Source organism: Monodelphis domestica, chromosome 8 (assembly GCF_027887165.1).
Source record: "Monodelphis domestica isolate mMonDom1 chromosome 8, mMonDom1.pri, whole genome shotgun sequence".
Classification (NCBI taxonomy): domain Eukaryota; kingdom Metazoa; phylum Chordata; class Mammalia; order Didelphimorphia; family Didelphidae; genus Monodelphis; species Monodelphis domestica.
This window is the reverse complement of record NC_077234.1, coordinates 228,748,425-228,757,662: the sequence shown is the minus strand read 5'-3', so window position 1 is coordinate 228,757,662 and position 9,238 is coordinate 228,748,425.

Sequence of the window (9,238 nt, the reverse complement as noted above, 5' to 3'; positions counted from 1 at the left end):
AAGGCAGTAACACACCTATTAGATCATATTTTAAACTTCAATGCCCAGATTGGGAAACACTAAGTCTGGAAGATTTAAGAAAAACTGCAACTTACATATTTTCAGGTCATAAAGAAATCCTAGAAGAAAAGGATGAAATAATAAAAGAGCTTAAAGCCAAGCTCAAGGAGGCAAATAGCACAAGTAAACATAAAGAAATTGAAGAAATAAAAAATCTAGCCACTCTACAATCATACAAACCCACAAGAAATTACATAAAAGGCAATCAAAGGAGAAATGTACCCAGATGTTTCCTCTGTGAAAAAATGGGTCACATGGTTTGAGACTGTTATTTAAAGGCACAATTATTCCAAGCTAATAACAAACAGAGGTTCTGGAAAAGCAACATAAAGTATAGCAGCAATAATACACAAACAAATACAAAGTGTTGTGATTGTAATTGCAAGAATTCATTGCAAGTACCAAATTTAGAAACCATGGAGAGATACATCCAACAAGGAGCGAAACCACGTTATTCGCAAGTAGTCTCAGGTGCTGCCAAACAAAGTCAGTTATGAAGCCAGGTGCATGGGGTAACATCAAGAAGGAAAAATGAAAAGGAAGGGGACTGCATGTGAATAGAATTTGGGGTTGCAACAGCACAAAACAAAACTAAAGAATGGATAGAAGAAGAAACCCAATTAGATAATGATGTAACGGAGATTAAAGAGAAAATTTTTGGAACAGTAGAACAAGCTACAAAGAAAGGAAGAAAAAGAACTGGAAACAATCTGTAATAAACAAACTGTAAATGAATTAATTGAAGCATAGGAGCAAACAACAGAAGGGTCCAATGGGGAGGAAAATGCGATAACAAAGAACATTCAAATTATCAGACCTCCTGGAGGCAATGACACAGAAAGCAGGGATAATATAACAAAAGAAAATACCAATGACATAATAGAAAAATCAACCTTAAATCCTTATGCAGAAGAATTCCAACCAATAGTAACTGCACAAGAAAAAGCAAACACAAACATTATTATGCCATCCTTACGTCTCCATAATAATGCAATTCCCTTGCAAACTGATGATGGATTGCAAAATTAATGTTCAGAGCAACAAGAAAAGTCTGTAGCAGAAGAACAAAACTGGGATTTGAACAAAATAGAAATAGAGGTGCCAATGGTCCAAGTGTGCCAACAAAATGAGAACACAGAACCAAGGCTCATCATAAAAGTGGGTAATGAGATCTACCCGGCTTTTATTGATACAGGAGCAACTAAATCTGTTTTAAAAACATCTCCTGAAGACAGCCAAATCACAAGTTACGTACAAGTAAAAGAGCTTGCAAAAGACTTGGGGAATATAGAAATCACCAAGCAAGAGTCCATGCAAGACACAAATCACACAGAATCACCATATTCAATAATGTTTGATTCAAAACATGAAGAAGACCAAGAACCTTATGAATATATCAAACTTTACAATCAAGATCACAAAACTTTACAAGAAGGGGAGGCAGATGATTTCATTAACAACTCAAATCAAGAACAAATCAAGATCCGGTCAGAAAAGTTAGTTAAGGACATAAACTACACAATCTCATTAGAAGAAATGCTGGCAGCATTGGGAGTCAAGAATTACCAAGAACTTTGTGAAAAGTATAAGGAAGTGGATAAAGACACTAAATTAGCAGTACAACAAAATCATATACCTTATAGAAAACAAACAGAAGAAGTAAACAATGTAATGATCCTATCACATCTTCCTTTCTCTGATGTAGAACTTCTCACAAACTAGACTGTCAATTAACAAAATATATCCAAGCTTTACAGACAATAATAGCAGAGTTGCATGAAATGGGCTTAATACAACAAACAGCACCCCTGGATTACAATTTGCACAACATCAAACCAGGAGACATAGTATGCTTTAAAATTTTCAATAGAAAATTGGCTACAGACATAAAATGGACTGGACCACACAAAATACTGCTTACTACCCCAACTATATATATATACCAACTATATATATACCTCAGCTATAAAAGTTTCAGGGAAAAACTCATGGTTCCATTGTTCCCACATAAAACCAGCAAAAGTTCAGCATCACTGAAACAGGCATAAAAGATAATTAGACAACAAATAGTGCTGAGAAATGAAAACAAAAACTGATTAACATAAAAAGTACACCACAAAGAAATAATAGTGACATAATATTCGAGACAACTTTCCAGCCCAGAGGAAAAGCAACCCAGAAGAAAAGCATCCTAGAGGAAAAGCATCAAGAAAAGCTGCTAAAGACAAGAATCAAAGAGGAAAAGCTGAAATGGACAGTTAAAACTTTGAACTTTGTAAATTTGTTTATATAATAAGAGGACAGATTGAAAATGAGACTTATACGTAAGACTGAGTATGTTCAAATAATAAAACAAAAGTAATTTCACTTATTAGGGAAATAGCATGCATCACTACATAACATGGAAGAAAGAAGAGATCCATCAGTCAACATGAGAAGTGGAAATCTGAAGAAACTTGATAAGTGTTAAATCAACACAACACAATTAGACACAAAACACAAAATCACAAACTGACATATTGAGAGACCTTGTTTATATAAACAAGTGTCTGAAATTGTATTTATGCAAAATGTAAATATGTATATAGTTAGTTCCATAAGGTCTCAGGCAAATAGAAAGATCAATAGATATTTCTATTTGACTGGCATCATGATGTGGAACAATGTATATTTTTGCATTATATGTAAATAATTTCTATAAATAATGTATTAGTTTTAGCTAACTTAGCAAAAGTAGTATTACCACTAAGATTCAAATTTCTTGTAATAGTTTTGTTCAAACATTTATTGTACTGAATTTATTGTAAAACCTCAAAACTACCCTTGCCCAAACTTTCCTGCAAAGAATCCTTAGAGTAGATTTAGTAAATTGGTAACTATAATATAAATAAGTGACCTTGGGAAGGTCACAACAAAAAAAAGGGATGATTGTGGAAAGGAAACAAGACTGACAGTTGGTGAGGGAAGGGCCAACTGGGAGTGGCAGTTGGGTCTTGTGACTAGCACTTCCTTCCTGCTGGGTTTTACTTCCTCCCTGGTGTTGGAGGAGGGTGGAGCTCATTCAGCCCAGAAGGGAGTAGAGTACCTCTATGCTGTTCAGCCCGAAGACACAGGCTTCTGAAGGTTAGAACTGTTCTTGTTTGCTGTCTACTGCTAAGATTCTGAATTAGACAAAGCAAGGACTGATATAGAGTAGACAGGAGTGGGAGAAACCCTCTGCCAGCCTCTGGGGCCTGACCTCAGCTTTGAAGCTGAGGAAAAACTCCAATCCCAACTGGTTATTAAACTTTATATTATTTGAATTCACAGTCAGATAAGTGGACTATTTTTTCTGGGCATAGAGGGAGCTGAACATCAGTTCAGTCATTCAACGACAAACAGTCCTTATCAGACCCCTGTTGCTTCCTCTCGGCAGGGGGCATCTCTCTCCTTTGCCTCACCGAGCAATATTCCCTCTCTCCCCTCAACTCCTACTTACCATATTATCCCCAGTTTTTCCTATCCCCCCATCTCTCACAATAAATATTACAAATATAATATTTGATATTTTAAATATATATATTCCTAAGATATATATTATAACATATAATTAATTATATAATGTGTATTTAAAATACATATACATATATATATATACATATATATATATATATATATATATAAATATATATCAGAATGTCTGCCTGACCCACCTTCTTGTATTCAAACCAATTTAACTAGAATTGAATCAGGCACTTCATGTAAGCCAAGCATAGTACTGGGAATGTATTAAAAGAAAAAAGTGGAAAATAAGTCTTGCCCTCAAAGAGCATCCTTTCTACCAGGGAGAATCAACAAATACAAAAATCAGTAAATACCAGACTCAAGGTACATGTAAAGTAACTAGAGATAGGACTATTACGAAGGCCTCAGGTGGGAGGTGGCAAATGATCTGAGCCTTGAATGGAAGTACAGGTTCTAAGAATATGAAATGAGCATTAAAAATATTCCAGAGAAGAAGACAGCCTAGTGAAGATGTAGATGAAATTATTCTCTTTTTAAACCCTTACCTTCTGATTTAGAATCAATACTAAGTATCAGTTCCAAGGCAGAAGAACAGTAAGGGCTAGGCAATTGGGGTTAAGTGATTTGCCCAGTTACACAGCTGGGAAGTGTCTGAGGATAGATTTGGGACCTCCTGTCTCCAGGTTTGAATCTCTATCCACTATGCCACCTAGCTGCCCCTAGCAGATGAAATTTTGTTCCATCAGACACAAAGTCCCTCTAGGGCCAACCAGGCACGTTCATTGAAGTCATCATGGCCCCATCTCCTTTGACCTTCAAGGTAAGGGGTGAGGACTGGGGCTGAGAGAAGGATGCGCCAGTTTCTCATAGTATCATAAAACGATTTGTACAAGTCACTGAGTCCCCTCACTGCCTTTTACAGATAAAGAAACTGAGCTGCCCCCCCAAATCTTACCCAAAGCCACATAACTTGTAAAAGAAATAAGCTATAAACCCAAATCCTTTCACTCCAATACCAGTTCTCATTTGACCTTTTCTACATATGATTTGACTTAGAAAATTTTACTTTAACAACTTTTGTGGAATATTTCTAATTGTGTAACAAAGGGGAAGACACAGGGATCCACTAGCCATCATATTTCTCTCATGTGTAACCTTCAGAGAAGTGGTCCAATGGACCTGGAATTAAGGAGACATGAGTTCAAATCCTGCCCCAGACTTTTACTTGCTAGGTATAAGCCTGGACAGTCACTTCACTTCTGTCTGCTTCACTTTCCTCACTTGAAAAATTGAGATAATAATGGCACCTACCTCCCAGGGTTGTTTTGAGGATCAAATGAACTAATATTTATAAAGTGTTTTGCAAACTTTTATTTAGTTATTACAGAATGAGGTCAACTTTATCTGTTAAGGAACAAGCAAGCCAATCACAGTAAGAGTACAAAGTAATAATGATACTTTGCAGTTGTAGGACACTATTTTTTCAAAAATTTTCATATTTTGTAAAGTACTTTCTTATTAAAATGTTGAATGGGGCAGTCAAGCCAAGAGTTTTGTAAGAGAATCGCCATCCCAGACCTTCGGAAGTAGGAAGGAAAAATTCCTGGGGAAATAAGCTTTTATTTAAAAAATAAACATTGAATTATGAAGGGAAGGAAAACTGACAGGCTGCTTCCTAGCCCCCAAAAAGCTGTTGAAAAGCACTTTGTCAGATGGTGACAGACAATAATTTATTCATGGCCCAGATGAACAGTAGAGCAATTTAACACCAGCATACACCTCAGTGCCTATCAAGCCCCTCTCCCTGATGTCTTTCTTTCTCTTTTCTCTAGATCTTATTACTTCTCTTCCTTAATTAAACATGCCAGCTTTAACAGTCTCCTAAAGAGTCTGTCTCCTTGCTTCCATCCTCTTGACCCTCTAATACAGCCTACTGTCCATTCTGAAACATCACCTTTGAGGTACTCCCCTCACACATCTATCAGATTGGCTAACATGACAAGAAAGGAAAATGACAAAAGCTGGAGGAGATTGGAAAATTGGGGACACTAAATGCACCATTAGAGGAGTTGTGAACTGGGACAAACATTCTGAAGAACAATTTGGAACTATGCTTGAAAGGGTATAAAACTGGGCATCCCCTTTAACTTAGCAGCAGCACCACTAGATCTGTATCCCAAAGACATCAAAGGAAAAGGAAAAGGATTTATATGTACACCAATATTTATAGCAGTTCTTTTTTTTTTGTGGTGGCAAAAAATATGGAAATTGAGGGATGCCTATCAACTGAGGAATGACTGAACAAGTGCTGATATGACTGTGATGGAATACTACTGTGCCATAAAGAATTATAAGCAGGATGGTGTTAGCAAAACCTGATAAAACTTATATGAACAGATGCAAAGTGAACCAGGAGAACACTGCATACAGGAACAGCAATATTGTAACAGCCATCAAATATGAAAGACTTTCTCTGATCTATATGATGATCCAAGACAATTTCAAAGGACTCACTAAGAAAAATACTATCTTTATTCAGACAGAGAACTGATGAAATCCAAGTGTACATACTTTTCTCATGTATTTTATTTTTCTTGCTTTTTTGGCAACATGGTTAATAAGGAAATACATTTTGCATGAGTTTACATGGTTTTTTAAATAAAAATTTAAAATAAAACCACATATTGTTTGCCTTCCCAATGGGTCTGGAAGGGAGAGAGAGAAATGGGAACACACACAAAAAAATTAAAAATAAATGTGGAGGGGGCAGCTGGGTGGCTCTGTGGATTGGGAGCCAAGCCGAGAGACAGGAACTCCCAGGTTCAAATGTGACCTCAAACACTTCCTAGCTGTGTGACCCTGGGCAAGTCATTTAACCCCTTTTGCCTAGCCTTTACCACTCTTCTACTTTGGAACCAATATACAGTATTGATTATAAGATGGAAGGTAAAGGGTTTAAAAAAATAAATGTCCAAATAAAAAAATGCAACTTTAAAAAATCATCTTTATTGCGTCAAAAATTTCCACAAATTCCTCTTCACCCATAACATAAAGTCCAATCTCCTTAGCCTGACATTCAAGCTATTAGAAGTTCTTTGAAATTTGTCTGTCCTAGACGTTCCACTTTATCTCCCTCTACCCCAGCCTGGTCAGTCACTTCACTGTTCCCAGAATACACCATCATATGTTCTCATTTTCAAGCCTTTATTCCTCATCTGGTTGCCTATTTAATTCAGTCCATCCCTTCGTTTCTAACTGAGGTTGGTTTTACTTCCTCAGCACTGGAATGAAAAGGCAGGAAGGAACTTCATGGTAAGGCTATGGACCTCGAATAGAAATTGGATCACTTAACTATAGATAAAGCTCCCAGTGGATATATGAACTTAGGGGACAACACCTTAGCATTAGCTCTGCTTTGGGGATTTAATTTATTTTGTTAAATATATCCTAATTATGCATGATCTGATGCAGAGTGAAGTAAACAGAACCAGAAGAACACTGTATATAAGTGCTGACTGGGAAAAAACACGCAACCATTAAATAGTCAAAATCCCTCTTTAATTAAGGGAAAGGGGTTCAGTGCAATAGTAGGTCAAACCTGGGGTTTCTACCTCCCAACAAAATAACCTGGGGATCACCAAATTCCTCTAAGCTACAAGTTTGGGGACTTCTAGATTCCACGTTAACATGTTCAATACTTCTGTTGTATAGAACTGAATTTGGAATCATGAAAGACTTAGATTTCACTCCTAGTGCTTAGATTGCAAGCTATATGTTGTTTATTGTCATTCAGTCATTTCAGACTCCTGGTGACCTCATTTGGGGTTTTCTTGGCAAAGATACAGGAACAGTTTGCCATTTCCTTCTCCAGCTCACTTTACAGATGAGGAAACTAAGACAAACAAGATTAAGTGACTTGACCAGGGTCACACATCTAGTTAAATGCCTGAGGTCACATTTGAATTCAGGTCTTCCTAATTCCAAACTTGGCACCACTTTGCTATCCTAATTCACATTACATGGTGGTGGGCAAATAATTTAGTCCATTTGAGCCTCAGTTTCCTCATTTATTATATTTGGATAGAAGTATCTCCTATCTCTTAGGGTTGTTGTGAGGCTCAAATGACAATGCATATGGCATATGGAAAGTGCTTAATAAATGTGGATTAGTTGATTTACATAACATGCTTTGGGAACGTTAAAACATTTTAAAATGTCAATTATTATGATGGTTCTATCAACGTGGAAATCTAGAAATCCCCAGTTTATTTAGTTGGGAGGTAGAAACCCCAGGTTTTGACCTTGTCACAGGAGAGTTTTCCCCCTGAGGGAGGGTCCCACTTCGCCAGACAATAGACATCCACTTCAGCTTTGGTGCAATAGGTAGCAGGTCAGTCTCCCAAGCTTTCGATACTCGAAAGGGGGGTGTCATATTCTGGGACAGGCTTCTGGAGACAAAATAGCTACTTGACTTCAGATGGGGTCTACCTCCCACCTGAAGTGGATGTCCATTGTCTGGCCAAGTGGGACCTTCCCTCAGGGGAAACTCTCCTGTGACAAGGTCAAAACCTGGAGTTTCTACCTCCCAACTAAATAAACTGGGGATCTCTAGATTTCCATATTGACAGTTCCCTTCTTAGTTAATGGAATTTATTTATTTCAAACCCTTACCTTCTGTCTTGGAATCTATACTATGTTTTGGTTCCAAGGCAAAAGAGCGGTAAGGGCTAGGCAATGGGAATTAAGTGACTTGCCCAGGGTCACACAGCTGGGAAGTGTCTGAGGTCAGATTGGAACCTAGGACCTCCCATCCTTAAGCCTGGCTCTCAGTCCACTGAGCCACCCAGCTGCCCCAGGTTGATGGAATTTAGATAGACGTGGTCTTGTATTAACCCTGCATTTTATGTCTATTGTTTGATGAGCTGTTATAGAGGTGTAAAATGATTGTTTTGGGTAGTGAATAAAAATATTGGAATGCAAATTCAATTTTTGTAGGTTAAATGAAAACTTATTTGGAACAATATTAGTAGCAGACAGACCAGAAGCATCAAGACAATGTATAGGATAGGACAATGGGGAGACGTCTCATCCTATTCCCACAAGGTTTTGATTTCTTCTAATGGTTTACATTTTCGCCCCATATAGATTGGAAGTTATGAGTATTTGATATACCAACATCTATTAAAACATTCTTAAATATTTATGGCTCCATGTTATATTCAGCATTTGTGAGCAATAAATTTTGCCTGTTGACACAATGTTTGACATTGTTGGTTCATTGAATTTTAGAGGATATTTTGTTTGCAGAATGGAGATTTGGCATATGCCATTTGATGGATTAGAAGTATCTGCAGTATTAGTTCTGACTACTTGATATTATCTTTGAGGTATTCAGTAGGTACTAAAATTTTGCAATGTGCAGTAATGTTGCATCATTTCTATTTCCTTGCCTAACTGGTGGCGATGATACAGCAGTATAGTGCACTACTCATCCTATCAAGTCAACAAGCATTTATTAAATACCTACTAGTGTCAGGCAGTATGTGAAGCGCTGGAGATACAAAGAAGGGGGAGAAAGCCAGTCTCTGCCATCAAGAAGTTCATAGCCTGATGGAGAAAGGGCATTAAAACATTTTATACACAAACAAGATCTATACAAAATAAACTGGAGCCA